General features: G+C 49.4%; 1 protein-coding gene across 6 annotated transcripts in view; it reads left to right on the top strand.

Moving 5' to 3' along the window:
* TANC2 (tetratricopeptide repeat, ankyrin repeat and coiled-coil containing 2) overlaps positions 1-24,043 on the top strand; it is a 3,436,361-nt gene that overhangs the window by 1,658,171 nt on the left and 1,754,147 nt on the right. The window lies entirely within an intron of this gene.

Below are 24,043 nucleotides of genomic sequence, written 5' to 3'. Positions count from 1 at the left end.
CACCTGTAGGAGGCAGGTTGACTCAACATCTGGCGGTATGGCAGGCTATCACGTCAGATGCTTGGGCATTGGAAACAGTTGCCCAAGGTTACTGCCTGCCTTTCCTACGTATACCTCAGAGTCATCCACCGGGGATCAGCTCTCAGAAAGCTCCAGATCCGCAGGAAATTTTGGACCTGCTAGAGAAAGGTGCCATAGAACCGGTACCTGTAGCGGAGAGGAACAAGGGCTGGTACTCCCCTTACTTTCTCATTCCGAAGAAAGACGGAGGACTGAGACCCATCTTGGACTTGCGAGAATTGAACAAATTCCTCAGAAAAGACAAATTCAAGATGGTCACTCTTTCTCAGATCCTCCAGGCCCTTCAGTTCCAGGACTGGTTGGTATCTCTGGACCTTCAGGACGCTTATTTCCATGTGCCTATCCATCTCAAACACAGGAAATACCTGAGGTTCGCAATTGGCAACTCTCACTATCAATTTCGAGTGCTGCCATTTGGGCTGACCTCCGCCCCGAGGGTCTTCACCAAGTTAATGTCGGTAGTGGCTGCAAGTCTAAGGAGGGAAGGGATTCACGTCTACCCCTACCTGGACGATTGGCTGATCAGGGCTGTTTCTCCGGAACAAGCTCAGATCCAGCTAAATCACGTGTGCCACTTCCTTCACAGACTGGGCTTCTCCCTCAATTTAAAGAAGTCACAAATGATACCATCGCAGAGACTCCAGTTCATAGGAGCGATCCTGGATACTTCCCTGGGAAAAGCCTCGCCACCAGAGGTGAGGGCTCAAGATATTCTACAGATGGTTACCAAGTTCCAGCATGCCCAACGTCTCCCAGCCTTCGACTTTTTGAGGTTGCTAGGCCTCATGGCATCCTGCATTTTCCTTGTGCCAGAGGCTCGCCTGAGAATGACATCCCTCCAGTGGGCACTGAGGACTCAGTGGTCACAATTCTCAGGGAGAATGACAGATCTTCTTCAGGTTCCCGGCAGGGTGGCTCGAGACCTTCAGTGGTGGGCCTGTCAGGAGAACATTCTGAAAGGAGAACAGTTTTGGCAACCCTGGCCGGAGATAACAGTAGTCACGGATGCCTCACTCACGGGGTGGGGAGCCCACGCCAACGACTTGACCATCAGCGGTCGTTGGTCTCCATCGGAGTCCAGACTACACATCAACCTGTTAGAGCTGAGAGCCATCAGACTTGCGCTGAAGGCGTTCCTGCCAGCTGTACAAGGGAAGAACGTCCTGATAATGACGGACAACACGGTGGCCATGAATTACCTCAACAAAAGAGGAGGCGTAGGATCACTACCCCTGTGCAGAGAGGCGATGCAGCTCTGGTTTTGGGCAATCCAAGAAGGAATCTCTCTATCGGCAGTTCACCTAGCCGGAGAGAAGAACTTGACAGCGGACGCTCTGAGCAGGCAGAACACAGTCTCCCACGAGTGGGAGCTAGCTCAGGAAGTCCTTCAAGAGATCTTCGCCCTTTGGGGAACCCCTCAGGTAGATCTGTTCGCCACCAGCCTAAACAGGAAATGCGACCTGTTCTGCTCAAGGGAATTTCCCCCGAGAGGAGCTCTGGGAGACGCGTTCATAGTGGACTGGGAGTTTCCGCTTCTGTACGCATTCCCACCGGTCCCTGTCATTCCTCAAATGATCAGGAGGTTGAGAAGATTCCGGCGAACCATGATCCTAATTGCCCCGGATTGGGCCAGGAGAACGTGGTACCCGGACCTTCTAGACTTGTCCATCTGCCCTCCAATTCGACTTCCACTCAGAGAGAACCTACTCTCACAGAAGGGAGGTCAGGTTCTCCATCCAGACATCAAAACCCTCAACCTTCACGCTTGGCTTCTGAAAGGCTGAGGTACAAGGATTGGGACCTCCCTGATGATGTTATGGAGGTGTTGCTTTCGGCAAGGAGGCCAGCAACAAAGTCTTTATACCGCTGCCGTTGGAACAGATTTTGCAGCTGGTGTAGAGAACAGAATATCGATCCATTTTCATGTGGTACACCAATGGTTTTGTCCTTCCTACTATATTTGGCAAATTCAGGCCTTCAAATTGGCACCATCAAGGGCTATCTCGCAGCGCTATCCATCTTTAAGCGTACTGCGGAAGAACCATCCTATTTCAAATTACCCTTGGTAATGCAGTTTCTAAAGGGGTTAACCAATGTTTATCCCCCAAGACCATTCCAAGTTCCCATATGGGATTTAAACTTAGTACTAACTTTCCTGATGGGTACACCTTTCGAACCTCTCCATTCTTCTTCGTTAAGATTCCTTACCCTTAAAACTGTTTTTTAATAGCACTTACATCTGCTAGAAGGGTGAGCGAATTACATGCTCTTTCTTGTAAACCCCCTCATACAATCTTTCACAAAGACAAAGTTGCCCTGCAAGTGAAGCCTAATTTCCTCCCAAAGGTGGTTTCTGAATTCCATATCACTCAGAAGATTACCCTACCATCTTTCTATCCTCCTCCTCACCCGGGGAAAGAGGAAGAGAGGTTACACAGGCTAGACCCTAGGAGGGCTTTAAGTTTTTACATTAGTAGACTAGCCAGGATAAGACAGGCAGACCAGCTGTTTGTAGGTTACACAGGTCACAAGCTGGGGTTACCAATAACTAAGCAGACCATTTCCAGATGGATCATTCTAGCCATTCTGGAATGTTATAAACTGGCAGGGAAAGAGCCCCCTCAAAACCTTAGGGCTCATTCGACCAGAGGTATTGCAGCTTCATCGGCCCTCAAAAGAGGCGTGCCGGTTAAAGACATATGTGCGGCCGCTACATGGTCGTCTCTCCATACCTTTACACGTTTTTACAATCTGGATTCCTCCTCCAGTCAAGAGACTAGGTTTGGAAGGGCTGTACTGCATTCTATTCATCAATAGAAGACAGCGTGAAGTCAGTACTCCCTCCTCCTAATATAGAATACTGCTATGGGAGCCTATCTAAGATGAGGAATACGTCGGAGGACACAATCCCTTCGAAGAACAAGTTACTTCTTACCTTGCAACGTTCTTTCGACGGGATGTTCCTCCGACGTATTCCTCATCGACCCTCCCATCCATCCCCGCAGTTCTACTTCCCTTGTTGTTGCAGCTTACGCTCCTTCAGGGTGATTAGTTAGTCGAGAAAGTATTATTGTGGGCTACAAAACGGAACTGAGCAACGGACGCTGCGCGCGGCCTTTATGGGCAGGATGAGGTCGATACGGCGGCTGCCGAGGGACATCGACTCGGAGGACGTCGACGCGCAGCGCACTCTAGAGAAAAATTTTTCCGAGGCCAGCAGAGCTGGAAGGAGATATCTAAGATGAGGAATACGTCGGAGGAACATCCCGTCGAAAGAACGTTACAAGGTAAGAAGTAACTTGTTCTTCTTTTCTAGTTCGGGAAACCAGACCTTCAACCGGAGTCGCGCCTTGGTCTTGGCCGCGCCTTGGTGTCCATGGTGTGCCAGCGTGATGACCTCCCTCACTTTTGACAGGGAGACGACAATCCGGTCACCGCGGAGCAGCAGGCCCGACTCCGAAAACGACAACTCGTCCTTCACTTTCCACAGCTGCTCAAGCGTCGTTTTGGCCTCATGTGTCCGCCCGGCCACAGCCTCGAGGACGGACTTCCAGGAGCCGTGTTGCATCGAGTGCCTCAGTACTTGAAAGCATTCATCCTGGGCCGCCGCGGCCTCCAGCTCCGCCAGCGGCATCGCGTTTGGTGTGGCCGCCTCCACCACCATCTGTACATGGCTGTCAGCCTCTTCTTCACAGACGTCGTGCCCCTCTCCCCCGCACACCCCCGGGTGGCGGGACAGGTAGTCCGCCGCATTGTTGGCCCCAGGCCGGTACACCAGGGTGACAGAATACTCAAGGAGGGCGAGCATCCACCTCTCAATCCTTGCCGGTGGCTTTGACGATGACCCCACCAGGATTGGAAGCAACGGCTTGTGATCGGTTACCACCGTCACCGGACGACCCAAGACATAGAGTCGAAAATGTCTGCAGCCCCACAGCACCGCCAGGGCCTCCCGCTCGATCTGGGAGTACCTCTGCTCAGTCTCTGATAGTGCCTTGCTGGCATATGCCACTGGCCGAACTCCCCCGTTGCGGTCCACCTGAGTCAGCACGGCGCCCAGGCCAAAAGGACTGGCATCAACAAAGATCTCTGACTCCAGGGCTGGGTCGAAGAATGCCATGGTGTCTTCCGTCGTGAGGGCAGCTTTGATGTCCTCGAAAGCGGCCTGCTCAAGTGGGCCCCAGTGCCACGCTGACTCCTTCTTCGTCAGGGCCCGGAGTGGTTCCGACCTTGAGGCGAGGTTTTGGATGAAACGTCCACAGTAGGTCACCATCCCCAGAAAACTCCTCACATCTGACACCGACTCGGGAGGTTGTGCCGATTTGATGTCCTGGACCTTTCTTGGATCGGGCGATACCCCTCCCTCCTTGAACACGAAACCGAAGAATTCAATGGAGGTGCGCATGAACTCGCATTTTTCCTTATGCAGGGTAAGGCCCAGTGATTGGAGTCGTTCCAGGGTCTTACCAAGCCTCCTCATGTGGGCTACCTCTGTCTTTGCGAACACCAGAATGTCATCGCTGATGTTGAGGACGCCCTCGAGATCTGCCAAGGGCGCCCCTGATGATGTTCTGGAACACCTCGGCGGCCGATGACACTCCAAAGCTCAACCTCTTGTATCGGTACAACCCCCGGTGGGTGGTAAACGTTGTTATGTACCGGGACTCAGGGTGAAGAACAACCTGGTGGTAGCCTGCTCGGAGATCCAATTTCGAGAAGAACCGAGCCCCTTGTACTTCCGCAATTATGTCATCGATCGTGGGCGTGAGATGCCGCTCCCTCTTTATTGCCTTGTTAGGGAGCCTCATATCGACACAGATGCGGACTGAATCAGGCTGCTTAGGTTTTCTGGCCACCACGATCGGAGACACCCAGGGGGTCGGGCCCTCCACCTTCTCGATAATGTCCAGGTTTACCAAACTGTCCAGCTCCTTGTCCACTTGCTCTCTCAGATGAAACGGTACCCTGCGATGTTTCAGGGCAATCGGTTGGACCGACTCATCAATGTGAAGCCGAACCGGTTCGCCGGTCATCTTCCCGATCCCACTGAAGAGTGCTGCGTACTTGTCCAGGAGATCATTGATGTCTTCCAAATAGACTGAATAGGCGAAACTGACAATCGCCAGGGCCTCGGCAGCGGCACAGCTGAGCAGGGTGTTGTCACTCACAGGAGTCACATAGAAGCGAGCCTTGATCTGTGAGCCGTCATGTTCAACACAGGCTACAAAGGCACCATCCAGTGGTATCGGTTCCAGCCCTCCAAACGCAAAGATGCGAGCCTTCGGTGTGTCCAGACCCGGAAGGGGATCAAGCGTGTCATAATGTCCTCTGGCCATTACATTTACGGAGGCCCCCGTATCCACGAGCACCGGGACTGGGGAGTGGTTGACCTCCACCACACATCTGGGCTGTCTCCGGCTCTTCCTTTTCAGAATTTCCACACTCGAGACGAAGAAGATGTTCTCCTCGTCCTCCTCCTCGGCACCCTCCACATGGGGATCCCCTTCTCCCTGATCCACCTGGGCCACATTTGGCGGCGGGTTCTGGCGTGGAATCCACGTCCGTGGCTGGCCTCTCGGCACCATCACAGGCAGGGCTGCACGGCATACCCTTGAAAAGTGATCGGCCAATCCACATCTGCCACAGGTCTTTTCCACCGCCGGACATTCTGTCGGGTGAGGAAGGTCGTACCCGCACTTCTGGCACGACTCCGTGGCTCTGCCTGCCCTGTCCCGGGGTCCACCACCAGGACGCCTCATGCCTCTGCCACCTCTCTACACAATGCACACCTCCTCCGATCTCACTGAGCGGGATCCTGCCTCCATCTTATTGGCCCGAGCCTCCGCCACCTCATGGCACCGGCCGAGCTCCAGTATGCGGGGCAGAGTGATGCCTGGCTCTCTGAGGACCTGCCTCCTGAGTTTGCCGGAGGAGCATGCCTGGATTAACATCGTGCGCATCATGTCTTCTGCGTCCGTCCACGCACATCCTAGGGAGAGGCGGCGCAAACGACCATAGAAGGTGTCCAGTGTCTCGTCATCCTTCTGTTTGGCGGACAGCATGACAAATCTCTCATAGTCCACATTAGCCAGGGGGAGGAAATGTGCAAGGAGTGCCGCCTTGGCCGCATCATAGGAGGCATTAGCAGGTGTGAGGGATTCAAATATCTCCTGGACCGCAGGCCCTGCGGAATACAGCATGGTGGCCACTCTGCTGTCATCGTCCGTCACCTGAGAGGCCCTGAAATACATGTCAAGGCGACTCACCCATCTCCTCCACCGGGGGCCCATGCTCGAAGGTGGCCCCGATGCATCAAACTCCGGAATGGGCTGCAGAGCAGCGTGGGCTGCAGGTGCTCTCGCCTGAGCCATGATGGGGATTCCAGGTTGGGCAGCTGGCAATACTGCGAGAGGTCCTTGCAGGGGCAACTGTGGAGCCGGTACCGGCTGTTGCATTGGAGTTATTGGAGGCTGCCCAGGCTGTTGAGGAATCGGCGCAGCCCCTGCCCCGTCATCTGAGTCTTCAGAGTCAAGCATAGGTCTGAGCGCACAGGCACCCCCACTAGATGTACTGGAGGCCGCAACTCAGCCACCTTTCACCACCCACAATGTGAGTGCATTTAACAGTCAAATCCGATACCAGGTACACACCACGAGCCTGACAGCTCACCTGGGACGGGTACCAGCTCCAAGGACCAAGAACACAGCATGCAGGCGTGAATAGCTCTCAATCACAGCCTTCTCCGATGATGAAGAGGATGAAGAAGATACCACAGCGACTTGATGATGAAGGGGATGAAGAAAAACTGCTGTCTCCATCCGCTGGCATCCACCAATGTCTAGGTGTCCCAAAAATTAAGCCATGAGCATGGAGTAGGCTAAGCAGGTCCAGCCATATTAACCCTTCTCCTGGCTTTCACACAACGTAGTTGCACCAAAACTACATAAAAATCCACAATCCAAACATGTCATGATCTCTGCTTCCAAAAGGTCAGGGTTTTCCCAACTCCCTTGGAAGCAGATCCATAACCCAGGTTCCGAGTGCCAACCAGTCCCAATTGGGACCTTTTGGACCCAGTCCTGGCGCCAGTGGCACCAGGCTCATAAATATGCCCAGTCCCAGCGCTGGAAGCGCCGGGCTCATAATGCTTGGGTGGACTTACCTGCAGCAGACCATGCTGCTTACTTGCCTGCCAGTTGAGCCTCTGATCCTCTTCTGTTTGGAACTACTTTTCCTGTTGGGTGGGGCAGGAGCCACTCCCTAGATTCAGAACACTGGAACTCTTATGGAAAGCAGGAACTCTTTTCTTACCTAGGCGTGGCTGTGGAAGGAGACACCTAAGCACTACAGGAGGCTATTTAAACCACACCCGATGGATGAATCTTGCTTTGCGTTATTCTGCATCCTCTGCAGCAGAACGCTCATCGTGTCTTCTGCATCTGATCCTGGGCCTAAGGAAAAAGGCTTACCATCCTGAATCCAGTCTTCAGCAACACCTATAAAGACAAGAAAGAACAGGTTAGCATTACGGTCTTCAGTGACAGCTCTTCACTTACCTGGTCCATCGGCTGTCACCAACGCCTCGCGCTGCATTCCGGCATCTGAAAGACAAAGGCTTACCTACTCTTCGTGCGCTCCGGAGGTCTTCACACTGCATTCCGGCATCTGAAAGACAAAAGCTTACCAACTCTTTGCACGCTCCGGAGGCCTTCGGCGCTGCATCCCGCATCTGAAAGACAAAACAAGGTGCGTTTAAAGACATTGGGGAACTTTAATACTCACGTGCCATTACTCCTTTCCACATCTAACCCAGTGGGTATTCCGGCACCCTGCAGCCGCTCCGAGATTGTACCTGCAAAATAAAAAGACAGTTAGAGCGCATCGTGAAGCAGGCAACAAGCGCTTACTTGCGTGCTTCCAGGCGCTTCTATTCATCACACGGGCTCCATCTTCAACTCATTTCAGCCCGTCATCCACCATCGCCGGAACCCTGCAAAACAAGAGACATCATTACTAAAGACTTTAAAGACTTTAAAGACATTAGAATTACTCGAAACTTACCGTTCGTGCAGTAAACGACGGACAGCAGTCCTCTGAAGTCAAGAGGCCTGCTCCCCTTATCCAGTGAAGAAACTGGTTACAGCACCCTGCCCCGAGGCAGATGGAGAGCACAGCGTTCACTTACCTAAGGTGAGTGCGTTAACCTTTGGGGTTCTACAGGAGAAGAGAAAGGGAAGAAGAGAGAGACATTCAATAACCCAGTTCCTTAATCCCATATTTTCTATCTGCAGACATTTTACCCTTCGAGTCAGACATACAGTGCACAGAGGTCCAGCCCAAAGAGCCAGCCGTGTGTTACACATCACCTTTGAAGATAGGGTATACGCCCAGTCAAGACCGGCGCCTCTACGGGAATCAGGTGAGCGTTACAAAACATGGGTGTGCAGATCAAGCTGCCTGCAAGCAGAATTGCCAAAAATTAGGCCCGGATTCACTTCCCCCTCCAAACCGGAGCTCGGAGAACATCCGCGGCCTGTCAGACAAAATGGCCGTCGGCCTTGTGTACGAGCCGCAGCCACGGCGTAAGACGGAGCATCCAGGCGCTCCGTGTATGCAGAAAAATTCGGAAGCCTGCACCGCCGGGCCCGGGCATCCGCACTCGCTCGTCGCCACTGTTGGGGTGCGGTCCTGAGCCCCCTCGCTGCGTTCCCGTAAGCCCCCCCACCTGAAAGGACACACGCACACAGCCTTTCGGTTCGGGCTTCCCGGTCGCTCTGCTCGCGGCCGGGAACGCCCCTTTATTTATACCTTCGGCGGCGGCGTGGTACGTCACGCCGCCGCGTAAGCCCGTCACTACGGGCAGCGCCACAGTCGTGCCCATTACGTAACCCCGTCAGCTGGCAGGGTTTGGCCGGCCTCGGTTGTGCGGATACTGCATCGGTGGGCACGCTGCGGCTCTGACTCATTCTGCGCTGATGTCTCAGTGCTACGTGCTGGGACTCTAAGACCTGCAGTCTCTCAAGTACCCATTTTACTGTACATCCGCGAAAGAGTGCAGTGCGGCGATCGCAAGCACAGCGGCATAGGCGGCCGCAGCAGAGCGTGAACACGGATGCGATAGTTGTCAGTTAACCCCACGTCCTGATAGTTCGCATCGACCAGTCCCAGATTATATTTTTATTTAGTCACCTCGTATTTCCCAAAAAGTCAGGATTGGTATAAAATGACGCCCATTCGGTAGGGACAGTTGGCCGTTATGCAACTGCCATGATCAGTGATGTAACATTAAATAATGTCGGCTCCTGCAAAATATCCTGAAAGACTCAGATAAAGGAACGATGCACTCGGTCATGCTGCTCATCTTTTTGGGGGGCGGGAGTCAGATTGACCGCAAGGTCTTTTGCACCGCACTGCTGCAAGGTTCGTCCTTGACTGTGATGCCCCTCACTCTTTTATGAACGTTGTTACCATACCATCTGAACTTTGTCATTGTAAAACGTTTGGTGCAAACGAAGTGTGTGTTTCTTTCGCCACCTAGAAGCATTGGAGACTAGTCAGATTTTTAAAGGAAAGCTGGTTAAAAATCTGAAATGTGAACACAAAACTTTAAGCACAATTCGATGTGTAGTTCGGTATTGTAAAATAATATACATGAAATCTGAGGCACTTACCTAGTGCCCATCTCTGTTTTCCGGCAAACTGTTATAACGCTGTCTGGTTATATGCACTGGTGGAAATGGAAAACATTTAAAAGGGGATCCCAAAAGGTCCGGGCGGATTTTGGAGAAGGCAGTGGGGTTCTGAAGAGGCAGAGTTCAGAGGGGGCTGAGCTGGCAGGTTAACTCTGCTCAAAGGAAATGTTCAAAATAATAGTTTTAAAATGGGGCAGTTTCTTTCATGCTGCTTCTTTCCAATAACCGCTGGCAAAATATAAAATGTGATCTCTTTTTATTTATTTATTTATTTATTTATTTTGCATTTGTAAAGCGCACTGTAGCCCTGAGGCATTAAGGCGCTATGAGATGGCTTAGGGAGGCTTGATTCAGGGTTACAAGAATGCGGCCCCAGCAGAGACTTGAAAACAGAGAATAGTTACGGTTAACAACAGACATTTTAACCCAGCAATCTATAGTTCAATAGTCCCTGGAAAACATCCAAATTTGAGACATGTGCTTTCATGACAATTGTGTGTGGTCTTGTGGGTAAGGGTCAACACTGGGAACGTGTAACCTGGATGAAATCGTGGTAGTCAAACACTTGAGCAAGTTTGCCAGCCTCCAAAACACTAAAGGGATTCTGTGTCTGCTCTTTGGAAAAAAGCGACACTCTCTACCCATATGTATCCTATCCTTGTGCCCTGAAAAGCAGCAAAGGGCCACAGTCGGGGAAAATAACTGCTCCAGTCTCCAGGATTCCAAACTCTCTTTCCAATTACATCCTGGGCAAATATTCACGACTCACTTGCATTCTCATCTCCCCTCCTCAACCCCCTGTTTGGCTTTCAACTTTCAACAATGCTCTGCTTTATAAAAGGTGGCCTGAAAAGTACACAAACTATAGTAAGGTACGCACACAAATATATTTAAGGATTTACATATTTGTTTGCGCACCTTACCATGGTTTGTGTGCTTTTCAAGCAATCTTTTATAAACGTAAGGAGAAATATGGTAGACAAAACGTGTACAATTGTGACACTCCCCACCCCTCCCATCTTGACTGAGAGACTTCAAATACCAGCATCCTAGCTGGCATAATTAACCAAGCGCCCAGCTCCGTGTGTGTTCCCTCGGCAAAGCTGGTGGCTCAGTAATGTAATCTGCTCTGCGTGCACTCGCACAGAGCAGATTTGATGACCGAGCTGCCAGGCCGAGGCAAGCTGTGTCCCGAGATCCGGCCAGACATCTGATCTCGGACCCGGCAAGAGCCGGTTAATTGGCCAGCCCTGGTTATATTCCATGTTACAAGTTTCTATCGAGCAGCTGTCAACATAATACATTGCTGGCCTTGGTCTGGAGTAGGCCCTGTAAAAGAGCTAGCCTAATAGTAAGGGCATTAGGAGAGTAGATGGTTGTTGTAACCCTTTGCCTAAGAGCAGTGAGAGTCAGGGGAACCGCGAGCGCCAACCGCACAGGAAATGTGGAAGACGCCAGAAGTGAACAAGCCTTCTCTGCCTACATCCCAAGCCTATGGAACTTCCTCCCCATCAGACTCGCCCCATGCTCCTAAAATTAAGAAAAGAACTCAAGACCCACCTCTTCAAGGAATCTCTCCTCCTCAACACCAAGAACATCAAGTCACCTCTCGCGCCACCTGACTTGCTGGACACCGGCCACCCCCCTCCGCCACCCAGGTACTGCTGTACCCCTCCTCTGTGCCTCCCTGTATCCTACCCCTTGTGTATATCTATTCTGTTGCTACCTCTGAAAAGCACTCTGTTGCTTCTCGAAGCTAGGTCCACTCTCAATAAATACCATAATAATAATAATAATAATAAAAGTGAAAGGAGGCAATGCCAAACTGGAGAGATCAGAGGAGGAGCAAGCAGTGTTTTGGAAATGCGTGATGATGAGCAAGCAGACGTTATCCCCAACCAGAGAGCATTGGAATAGGCTAGAAGAAGCTACCAGATATTGGTGATGAGAGGTCATAGAAGATGAGCGAAACAACTTTCAAATCAGAATCCAACAATAGACCAAAAGGAAGTCAACCGAGTAGTGCCAGGACTGACACAACAGAAACATAAAAAAGCCGAAGACATCACTATAGGGAGCCCGCAAAATGTAGGAAGTGTGGTAGCATGCAGTTGCCAAAGTACTAAATAAATAAACAATCCAAATGTGAGGAGGAGGGGATGGAGATCTTTTCTTTTCAGGGTCGTCCTTTGGATGGAACCCTTTAACTCTCCTATGATATCAGACTATGTTCCTAGCCTTAGTGTTTTATTATTTTCTTTCTTTTTTGATTACTTTTCGAGGTTACCTCATTCCCCTGCCCTGAGGGTATGAGACCAGAAGGACATCTAATAAGTTGTAGTAAACTGGATGGACATCGCCATATTCCATATGTCCTTTAAACAAAGGGAAGACGGACTGAGGTGTCTGCATGAATAAGCTCTTTGGTTAACGTGCCAGAAGTCTTAGTCTTAATGCTCTAGCTATTTACATGCTCATATGGTCAATGCCCTGTAAATGGAACGGGTATGGAGACCGATTCGGGGCAGTCAAAAGAGGACTGGTGAATGGACAGGATTTCAAGCCAACTAATAACATTTGTTTATACCATCACTGAAAATGAGAAATAGTCTGATTACTCCAACATAAGTCTAAATCCTTTACTGAAAAGAAACTAGATAGTTGGAAGCCAAGATTCATAAAATCCCACTAAGATCTGTGAGCATCTGGTATTCCCATTGAGAAAAGTAATTCGAGGGGATTGTGTCCTCCGACGTATTTCACATCTATGACAGGTAATGACCACAGCTGTGCTGCTTCGGAAAATTCTTCGGCGTAGGCGTCCTGCGTTGATGACGTCGATACGTTGTCCCTCGAGGGTCGACGTCACCGATGTTATATATAGGACGCACGGCACCCGTAGCCTCAATTCCATTATTTCCGCAAACATGTTTGCTCAGAATCTCAGTGCGCTCGATTCTTCTACTTCGAAAGCAAATTTTTCTGCTTCGAAAGAACAATGTCTTAGTCTTCTTCTACCCCGAAGTCGGGCTTTAAAAAATGTTGGGACTGCGGTTCGAAGATGACCATCACAGACCTGCACGACATCTGCCTCTGGTGCCTCGACGAAAGCCACGCCACAGCGATTGCGATGAATGCCAGTCCCTGAATTCGAAGGCCTTGCGGGAACAGAAGAAGAAATTAACGGTGAGTAGGGTGTCTAAGACCCATAATTCGAGATCCGCGGGGCTTTCGACTGACGACTCGAGGGGGAGGGGCGACCCTCTGCGTCAGCGAAAGTCCAGGGGGGTCTCGGTCTCAGAGTGGTTCCCACCATTCCTCTGCCTCTTCTAGGCATTCGCGGAAGCGCTGTCATCGGTCGCCTTCCCCGTCCTCGTCGGAGGACTCCGCCAGAAGGCGGTTGACTTGTCCCACCAAGTCTTCGTCGCCGGCCGAATGGAAGGCATTGCGCCAGCAGATGATGGTGATTTTCGAATCGCAAGGCACTGTTCCGTCCGCGCTTTTGAGAGAAGCCAGCAAGTAACGGGCTAGGGCCACCACTCGCACGCCTTCGGGCTTGGGCAGTCGGCGCGATCATTGGGAGCCATCGGGGTCCAGATCGGACAAGGTTGATCGCCATAGCCGTGCCAGGTCCCGGTCCTCGATGCCATTGAGACCGTCAGAACCTATGAAGCCTTCCAAGAAGGCGTCAACGCCATCGGCGCTGAGGCCATCAAAGGACACTCTCGGGGCTCCGGACTCGAAGCAGTTGTCAAAGTCATCAGCGCCTCGGTCGACGTCATTGCCGATTTCATCAGCGCCCTCAACGCCATTTATGGAGGATTTGCCGGAGGTGCCCCGGAGGGCTGTGGAAACTCTGAGGAAGGCTCTCAGTAAGTCTGTGAGGCCTGTTTTTGAGCCCTTCTCTGTTGCTCCACCCAGATTGGATTTATTCCAACCTTTGGATGATATTTCGGATGTGGAAGAAGGGTCTGATGAGATGGGTGTGTCTCCTGATGTCCCTGATGACCTGTTGTCTGGTTACAGTCAGATGGAAGAACTCTGTCAGTACTTGCATGACGCCAGTGGTCTTGATACCTCTCCGGAGGTGGAGTTTGGCAGGCCTGAGCCTGATACGCATGATAAATCCTCATATAGGCGCCTCATGTTGGGAGTGACTGAATACTTGGGGTGTTCTGCTCCACCTGTTGATTTTCTTCAGGATGATTTGACGGATATCCTGGACCAAGGTCCGACCACTGATCCGGTGTTGCCATTTCATATGGCTTTGCAAGTAAGGGTGGCGGCGGCTTGGACTGCTCCGGAGTGTCTTAGGGCAGTGAATAAGTCGCTTCCGAATAAATACTGTCCAGCCAGTGGTGACCCCTGCTACTTGTTGACGTACCCTACTCCGGAGAGTTTGGTGGTGCAGGCGGCTACGGCCCCCACAAAGCAGGCTGCGTACCCTACCATCCCTCCTGATAGGGATGATTGGCGCTTTGATGGTTGGGCGAAGAAGGTATTTTCATCTGGGGGTATGGCTTTGAAGGCAGCCAACTCCGTTTGTGCCTTGGCAAGATTCACTCACACTCTGTGGAATTGTACATCGTTGGCGGCTGAGCATATTCCCGAAGGGGAGGAACGGGACGGTTTTCTAGCCCTCATACAGGACGGCAAGGATGCTATGTGTGAAGCCATTCAGTTGGGTTTGGACACGGCAGACTGTGTCAGTCGGTCCATGGCTGCGAGTACCGTGATACGCAGATTTGCGTGGTTGTGGAAGTCGAGGTTTGCTCCTGATGTGCAATCCCGGCTTCTCAACATGCCCTTTGATGGTGTCCATCTGTTTGGCAGCAAGGCTGACAAGAGCCTTGAGAGGTTGCAGACCTCCAAAGCTGCAGCAAAGTCTTTGGGCGCTGCAGAACGTCAACCTCTGCCTTTTCGTCCTAGGGGACAGAAATGGAGGGGAGGTTCCTTTCGGTACTACTCTTCCTTTGGTAGATCGAGAGGAGCTGCCAGTCAAAGGGGCCACCGTAGGAGTACCAGAGGTGGAAAGCAAGGTACTCGAGGTGCCAAAGCCGCTCGGGCAGTTGCCTCTTTGTCCTCAGGCACTGCCGCAGCTGCGTCCGCTCAGTCATGAGGCCATGTCCCATGGTTCGCCTGTTGGGGGCAGATTTGTGCAGCATCTTGGAGAATGGTGCGCCATTACTTCAGATGTGTGGGTTCTGTAGATCATAACCCACGTCTACTGTCTCCCCTTTCGGCAGAGGCCTCATGACAATCCACCGGGGAAGGTCTCTTTGTAGAGTCCGGATTTGCTCCTTGCGCAGGAAATCCTATTCCTGCTGGAGAAAGGCGCCATAGAACTGGTGCCTGTAGCATAGAGGAACAAGGGATGGTATTCCCCTTATTTTTGGATCCCGAAAAAAGACGGGGTATTGAGTCCCATCATGGACTTGCGTTGGCTGAACAAGCTCCTCGGGAAGGACAAGTTCAAGATGGTAACTCTTTCTCAAGTCCTACAGGCCCTTCAACGTCAGGATTGGTTGGTGTCTCTCGACCTCAAGGATGCTTACTTTCATGTGCCGATTCATCCAAAGCACAGGAAGTACCTGAGGTTCGCGGTTGGCGACTCGCATTTTCAGTTTCGAGTCCTGCCGTTCGGATTGACCTCCGCCCCGAGGGTCTTCACCAAGCTGATGGTGGTGGTAGCAGCGTATCTCAGGAAAGGGGGGATTCACATCTACCCCTACCTGGACGATTGGTTGATCAGGGCACGTTCTCCCGAGCAAGCCCTGGAACATCTGTCCGTCACTTGCCACTCCCTTCACATGCTGGGTTTCTCCCTCAATTTAAAGAAGTCCCATTTGACACCTACTCAGCTGCTCCAATACATCGGAGCAGTGCTCGACACTTCCCTGGGGTTGTGTTCGCCTCCCCAGGTGAGGGCTCATCACATTCTGCAGACGGTGGACAAATTTCAACGTGCCCAGTCTCTCCTGGCGTTCGAGTTCTTGCGGTTGCTCAGCCTCATGGCATTGTGGCATTTTCCTGGTGCCAGAGGCCAGGCTGCGGATTAGATCTCTGCAGTGGGCTCTCAAGATGCAGTGGTCACAGTTCTCCAGCAGGATGTCGGATCCCGTTCAGATTCCACCCTTGGTCGCCCAGGATCTTCTGTGGTGGGCTGTCGAAGGCAATCTGATGAAGGGTGCTCCATTTTGGCAACCGTGGCCGGAGGTGACGATCATGACGGACGCATCCCTCACGGGTTGGGGAGCTCATTGCCAACGAGTTGACAGCCAGCGGCCGTTGCTCTCTGTCAGAGTCCAGACTCCACATCAATCTGTAAGAGCTGAGGGCCGTCAGGCTAGCCCTGAAGGCTTTTCTGCCGTCTGTGCGGGGGATGAATGTCCTGATTATGACGGACAATACAGTGACCATGTACTACCTCAACGAAAAAGGGGGGGCAGGGTCACTCCCGTTATGGAGGGAGGCGATGCAGCTCTGGTTCTGGGCCATTCAGCAGGAAATTTCGATTTTGGCAGTTAATCTGGCTAGAGACGAAAACGAGGCGGCGGACCGTCTGAGCAGGCCGCGCACAGTCTCTCACGAGTGGGAGCTGGCTCAGGAAGTTCTTTTGTAGATCTTCGCCCTTTGGGGAACCCCACAAGTGGATCTCTTCACCACCAGTTTCAACCAGAAGTGCGAAAGATTCTGCTTGCAGGAATTTCCTCCAAGAGGAGCCTTAGGGGACGTGTTCGTAGTGGAGTGGTCCTTCCCACTGCTGTATGCGTTTCCTCCAGTCCCCATCATTCCGCAGGTGTTGCAGAGGTTACAGAGGTGAGGTTCCCGGAGGGTCCTCATTGCTCCGGCATGGGCCAGAAGAGCGTGGTAGTCGGACCTTCTCGACATGTCCATCTGCCCTCCATGCTGTCTTCCCTAACGAGACGATCTGCTCTCACGGGAGGGGGGTCGGGTTCTCCATCCAGAGGTCAAGTATCTCAGCCTTCATGCTTGGTATCTGAAAGGTTGAGGTATAAGAATTGGGACCTCCCTGAAGACGTGATGGAGGTGTTGCTTTCGGCCAGAAGTCCTGCAACGAAACCCCTGTACCGTTGGAGAAAGTTCTGCGACTGGTGCAGGGTACAGAATGTGGATCCTTTCCAATGTTCCATTCCTTTGGTCTTGTCTTTTTTGCTTTCTTTAGCCCACAAGGGCCTGCAAGTAGGTACCATTAAGGGTTACCTGGCGGCGCTGTCCATATTTTAGCGCTCGTCTGAGGAATGTTCTTATTTTAAGATCCCTTTGATTTCTCAGTTTTTAAAAGGGCTAACTCATGTGTTTTCACTGTCGCCTTTCCAGGTGCCCGGATTGGATTTGAATTTGGTTTTAAAGTTCCTAATGGGAGCTCCGTTTGAGCCCTTACATTCTTGTCCGTTGTGACTGTTGTCCTTTAAAATTGTAATTTTAGTTGCGGTTACTTCCGCACGCAGAGTGAGTGAGTTGCAGGCACTTTCCGCCAAACCACCCTTCACTGTGTTCCATAAGGACATGGTTGTCCTTAGGGTGCGGCCTTCTTTTCTTCCGAAGGTTGTGTCGGAATTCCATTTCAGCCAGAAGGTAATTCTTCTGGCGTTTTATCCTCCTCCACATCCTGGTAAGGAAGAGGAGGGGCTCCATAGGTTGGATCCTCAGAGAGCTTTGAGTTTCAATCTCTCACGGATGTCCCGGGTCAGAGTGGACGATCAGCTCTTTGTTGGTTATGCTGGAAGGCGTTTAGATCAGGCTATGTCCAAGCAGAACTTGTCCAGATGGATCATGTTGACGATCTCTGAATGTTACCGTTTGGCAGGAAAGGACCCTCCAGTAGGCTTACGGGCTCACTCTACTAAGGGTATGGCTGCCTCCACTGCCCTACAGAGGGGTGTTCCGATTCGCAATATTTGCGAAGCAGCCACATGGGCCTCTATCCATACTTTTGTGAGACATTATTCCTCGGACTCTATCCATGGGCAGGATTTGGCCTTTGGTAAGGCAGCCATCTATTCAGCAATTTGATTGGGCATTCTAAATTTATGAAATTGTAAATTTTTTCCCACCTCCATACGTTGGTACTGCTTTGGGAGTCTGTCATAGATGTGGAATATGTCGGAGGACACATTCCCCTCGAAGAACAAGTTGCTTACCTTATCTGGTAACGTTCTTTTGATGGGATGTTCCTCTCACATATTCCACATCGAACCCTCGCAGCCTGCCCCTCTACAGAATTTCTTATGCGATTGCAGCTTATGTTTCCGCAAGGCTTTCTGCAGTCATACTGGCAGGTGATTGGTGCCACACGTTCTGGAAAAAAACTACAACTGAGGCTACGGGCGCTGTGCGTCCTATATATAACATCCGGTGACATCGAACTTCGACGGAGGCCCTCGACGGACAATCGACGTCGGACGCCTACGCCGAAGAATTTTCCGAAGCAGCACAGCTGTGGTCATTACCTGTCATAGATGTGGAATACGTCGGAGGAACATCCCATCGAAAGAACGTTACCAGATAAGGTAAGTAACTTGTTCATCCATCCATCCTCCGGAAGGAGACATTTCCGAAGTTGGAAACCATTTAGCAAATCGAGAGTGACGAGAGAAGTAAGCCTGAACTGCTCTGTTGGCAACTTTGGAACAAATAGAAGACATGCTTCTATCAAAGGTTTGACCCAGGCTTGCATAAAACCAGAGAAGTCTAGCCGCAGCTTTTCCTTGCTAACCTCACCTCGCTAAATTGCTCATCAACATCTTGGGTGATCCCGACATACCTTTACAATGCCTTTCTACCCTCAGGAATTCTTCTTTCTCCCTTCAGATTGGCGCATACTACTCATTTTCTGAAGATGCTAGAAAACTACCAACCTATTAACAACTTTCCCTTTGAAGCAAACATTATTGAAGGCTTAAAAACTTAACATTTGCAAATAATTGTCAAAGGAAACCACCTGTTGTTCGGTTTTGACCTTGTAAGAAGTACTGAAAGAACCTTCGTAGATGCAAGAGCAGGAATATTGTAAAACATCATGCCCCTCATCCAATAGCAGTATTCCTTCTGGACGTATCAGCGGAGTAGGATACCATTAGGCTGACCAGGTGTACTGGTTTTGCCTGGACGGTCCTGGTATTTTCACCTGGGTCCCTGCGTCCTGAGAGTTTATTACATTTCAAAACTCTGTCCTGGGATTTGAGGGATGGGTGACTTCTGTCCTGGTTTTTGCCAGGAACCGATAAATCCTGAAATGTGGCCGGCGCTACTCTCTTGATTGGTTTTACGCAACCATTTCCTCCTTGGCCTGTCTCCTCCAATAGGTGTTCTGTGCCTGCAACACACACACCTACTTTGTGTCGGAACAGGCCACCAACATAGAAGTAGGACTGTCGTTTTATCGGTCTATCGCCCGTCCCGGTTTTTTTATTTTGGCATTCTGGTCACCCTAGATACCATTGTCCACACAGTCCCTCTGGTCCACTTAAAATCCTACATTTATACAATGAAGGGCTTGTGTATTGCCTTCTTCCTGGAAAACCAAACCGCACAAGTTTGGGTTGCTCCATTCATCTCTGATTGCGTGGCCCTAAATTATGCAGTATCTTATGGTTCATTGCTTTTGCTGTGGCTGTTTAACATGTACATTTGTCCCTCGACAATATTCATCGAACACCACACGCTGCCATTCAACCTTTCCTAGATAAATGTGTCCTTGTGCCTGTTAATCCTTCAGCACTGGCTGACTGAAAGCCATATTTGCCTGAGTGCATCTAAAATTGAGTTCCTTCTTTACAGCTAAATCTCAAAATTGGGTTCCTTCTATACAGCCAATATCAGCACCAGTAGGCCCCTCTTCTAGATACCCACACTCCTTTCTTGTGATACGTGGGAACTAGGGGTGCCACGATATTAGTTTTATGACGGTACGATAACCTTCTTGCCAAATGATGGTATATCATGGTTATCGCGGTATAGCAGGTGGAGTTAACCAATCTTAACAAATATTTTCTGAAAAGGTCATAAATTGTCAGATTTACGATCACAAACAAAACCAGGCACACAGGGCCAGAATTGGGTTTTTCAACATACTTTCCACTGAAATGCCACCCCTTACCTCCACCAAACACAAACACACATGTGGAGAGGAGGGGGGGAGCCCTGCTGCGCTGGCAAAGCAAACTGAATAGCTTTTCTTAAGTGGTCATTTAGGCTTTTAGCTCCCCCCCCCTGGCTAATGGTGAAGATGAACATGTTGCCATCTTTATAACCTGCATGCCACAGATCAATGGAGGCTGATGGTAGTCTATGCTTGTGCGCACACACACACGCTCTCTTTACGTTACAGCCTTTAGTTTACTTGAGGGCCAAAAGGTGTTCAGTAATCACGGACATCTTACCCTTTGGTATGGCAGCAGGGAATACCCACAGATGAGTGAATTTCGCAGTATGGCTTATTATATGTAAATTCAATGATAGAACCACGGAAATCCCCCATTGTCATATGTTTAGCAAACATTATCCATTATAAATATATAAACCCCAAAGCCGCCAACCCAAAGTAAACCCTTTTCCTTCTTGGCACTGTATTTATTCTTCCTATTGCTAACATACTGATTTTGTGTCAGGTTCGTGTGGTTTATGGAATGGCATTAAAAACTGCTCCAACTGATACTGCTTGGCAGATGGCACATCCAACAGTGCAAGACCAAGACTGCGCAGCACTTGCTTACTGCAGCCTTTCCAAATCAGATTGAAAAGCACACTTAACGGTATAAACGGTATACCAGTATAAACAATGTGACGGTTATTATTGTTCAATTAAGTGGTTCACGGTATCTTTAACGGTATACCGTGATACCGTTACATCCCTAGTGGGAACATAGGATTTACCCAGGACCTCTCTTCCCAGCAAATACGGGTGTGCCCAATTCTTGCTACTTGATTCGCTACATTCTGAGAAGGCTATCCCTTGGCCTGAAACACAAAATCTAAATAATCCAGGCACTGGTAAACTCAAAACTAAATGAATGTAACAGTGTGTACTCTTGCCATCAAACAAAGATAGCCATAAACGCCAATCTATCCAGAACTGAGCAGCTTGAATTATTTTCAGCCTGAAGAAATCCAATTGCATTACGAAGCACCCCAGGACCTTCATAGTCTCCCAGAACAATATTGCATTGAATTTAAGGTGCATCCCAAAGAAAGGCTTCTGGACTATAGCCCTCCCAGCCCCTACATTAGGAACTTGTAAACAAAATATTTGGGCCTCGTTATAAATTTGGCAGTGCAGAGAAAAGGTGGTGGTAAGAGAAATACTGCTTTTTTTCCTGCACTGCCGAATTATAGCTTTGGAGGTGAACTGGAGGATTTACCTCCAGCAAAAAGCTGAATGTGAATCCGCCACTTGACTGCTAAAAATGTACACATTTTCCGGCACAATAACAGGTGGAAAAACTGCCAAAATTCCCCATGGAGTCCTATGGACTCCAGAAATTGGGAATTACCTCCACTTGTAATCCCGTGGTAACTTCATGAGTTCCAAGTGGTGGTAACGGTAATTGAGTATGGCGGTTATTCAGTGTATTTACAGCTAAATTACCACGTCAAACCCGTTATGAGGCCCATTGTATTTTGTATTTGTATTCTGTAAAGGTTACTGTAGCATTTCTTCTGGAAATGACGTACGTAGGGAAGAATAAAGGAGACAAAGGCAGTTCCAGGATAAGTTAGCTTGCAATAGATTGAGGGTATTTGGGAATCAGTAGCCAGTTGATGAGGGGAGCAGGTAATTGGACACAGAATCCTGGGACACGGAATAGGAAACCAGCATACCCAACACACTAAAAATAGACCAAGTGCCACAACATATAACCCAATACACAGTCACATATTTACAGCTAAGCATATGAGTGGGGCAGTGTGGCGTAATGGAATGGCGTCAGTTGGGGAGCGGAGGGGAAGCCCTTTCACAAAATACACAGCATGTCAATCAGATTCATCCTTTAAATTGTGGTGATGGGTAAGCAAAAAAGAGATGTTTGCTTGCAAGATAAAGAGAGAGAATCCTAGTCATTAACCCGTTCCCTCCCAACAGATCATTTGTGTAATGTATCAACATAATGAATTTCGATCATTTAAGAACACTTCATAATGCCTTTCAGTACGATATTCCCGCCTCCTGCCTGGAAAAAAGGAATCTATTTTGATGCATAGTCTGTTAAGTGTTGATGGAGAATGATACCACGTGACAATTTTCTTCCAGGTTATCATGGTGCAGGTGCATTTCCAGTCTTGTCCTCCTCCGGAGAGGGATGTAGGGCCTCCACCCCTTAATGACTAATGGTTTGTCTACATACAAAATTAGCTATTGTGAAAGATTCTCCATGACAGTTGCAGTTTCTGGAGTTATCCATACTCCACTTGGTATGCCCCCAACTCAGATGGACATCAAACAGTCCCTGTTAAAACATTACGCAGCAAGACTGTACTAACTCTCAAGCAAGCTAAGTTCTAGCTCAAAATCTGTGTATGTCCCAAATCGAGATAGTATTATCCTGAATTTGGACCATTCACTCTTAGTGAATTCATTCATAAAGAATCCCTCATTTTGGCAAAAGGGAAAAGGGCAACGTTGTGTGTGCTTGTAATGCACGTGAGGGTATTCATGGGAATCTGGATAACAGAAGAACTGAGAGATTGATCCAGTCCAATAAGAAAATTCCTCTCTCTGTTTTTTCTTCTGTTTGCCACAATTCACAATTTTAGGAGAAAACTTTTGTCAAGAAGTCTGTCTCTCATTAAGACAACGTTCTTGGTTTATTTAAATGATTTACAGCCACTCATGACCCCCGGGCAAACCATTTGTATTTGAAATGGACTTGATCAGTCCAACTTATCCAATTCTTGAAATTGTAGGGAGCCCAATCTGCTGAACCATACTTTTTCTTTTAATAACCAAATATACTTTGACTGTTTATGCTGCACACCAACAAGGACCTCTTAATTCATCCAAGTTGTTTATCTAAGAGATGATGAAGAGGTGCATGATATGCATCGCTGGCACATTATATCGCAAAAAGGAGCCCATCCCGTTCATAAGTAGGATAGAGCCATTGTTGCTGCTTCACCGTAGAGAGGGCAAGTGCCCCAATTGAAGATTGTTCTCAGGGAGCAGGATTTGTGTATAAAGGAGCCATGAAAATACTCGAAGGCAAGAGAAAATTACTTTGAGAAGGCAAGGTTCCAAAAGGGGAAGCAGTGTGTTTGGCAGGGGGAAGGAAAGCAATACAATCGGAGCAAGAGATGGAGGAGGTAGAGCGGGCGGTAGAAGCTGACCTTCTTAGGCTAAGGAGAGAATGGAAGAGTAGGGCAGTGTTTTTTTCAGAAAGAATACAGATGAGGGTGGAGGAATGGCACAGTTGGACTACGGGGAATAGGGAACACCGCCCATAAGTAACCATGGCAGAAAAGGGGTCCAGGGAGAGAGGAGGACCCTGTTCTGTTGACCCATTCTCAGAGAGAGGCCTGTTCCTTCCCTTCTCTTCCCTTACATTACAACCTGACACGTGGAGACACTATCATCCTGATACCATGTGTATTAAGTTGCCTGACACATGGTGTTTTAATTTGTATAAAATAAAATAAAGATCTTAATCTATAATTTTGTATCAGAGGCAGTTATGGGAATACGGTAACAAGCAGTCATCCTTCTGGCCTGTCACAGCACCAAAATGTATACACTAGTTCATTTCTCCCTCTCCACCTGTTTCAGTCATATGGCACAGGGACAGTGTTTACCTCTTAATGTAGAAGAGGTAACTCTGTCTTAGGATCTTTATTTTCATCACTGAAGGAATCAAGTCTTCTCTTTTTGGTCATTTCAGTAAAAAGTTAAAATCACTTTTGCCTCTGATAAAATTCTACCTAGCTAAGGTAGAACCAATTGTTCTATATGGTTTGGACCTTTCACTATTGGAACTGGGAGATATCATTGACTCTCTAAGGGGTATGGTCCGAATGAAGACGTTGAGGCTGCCACAAGGGCTTCCAAATGTAATAATTAGACATGAGTTGTGTCTGGTTTCTCTGAAGTTTAGGTATCTATGGAGGCAACTAATTTGTTATGCGAAGATTGCCAGGCCCCCCGTTTTATTCATTGTACGAAGAGCTCAGGACGATTTGTCAGTGTGGGTCCACTGCCTCGTTGGTTGCCTTAAAACATTCTGCGATCAGTCTATTGAGGGAAATTTACTCATCTG

The sequence above is a fragment of the Ambystoma mexicanum genome, chromosome 13 (genome assembly GCF_040938575.1).
Source record: "Ambystoma mexicanum isolate Mex_15411 chromosome 13, UKY_AmexF1_1, whole genome shotgun sequence".
Classification (NCBI taxonomy): domain Eukaryota; kingdom Metazoa; phylum Chordata; class Amphibia; order Caudata; family Ambystomatidae; genus Ambystoma; species Ambystoma mexicanum.
The sequence above is the reverse complement of the archived record's forward strand: the minus strand, read 5'-3'. Positions and strand labels throughout refer to the sequence as shown.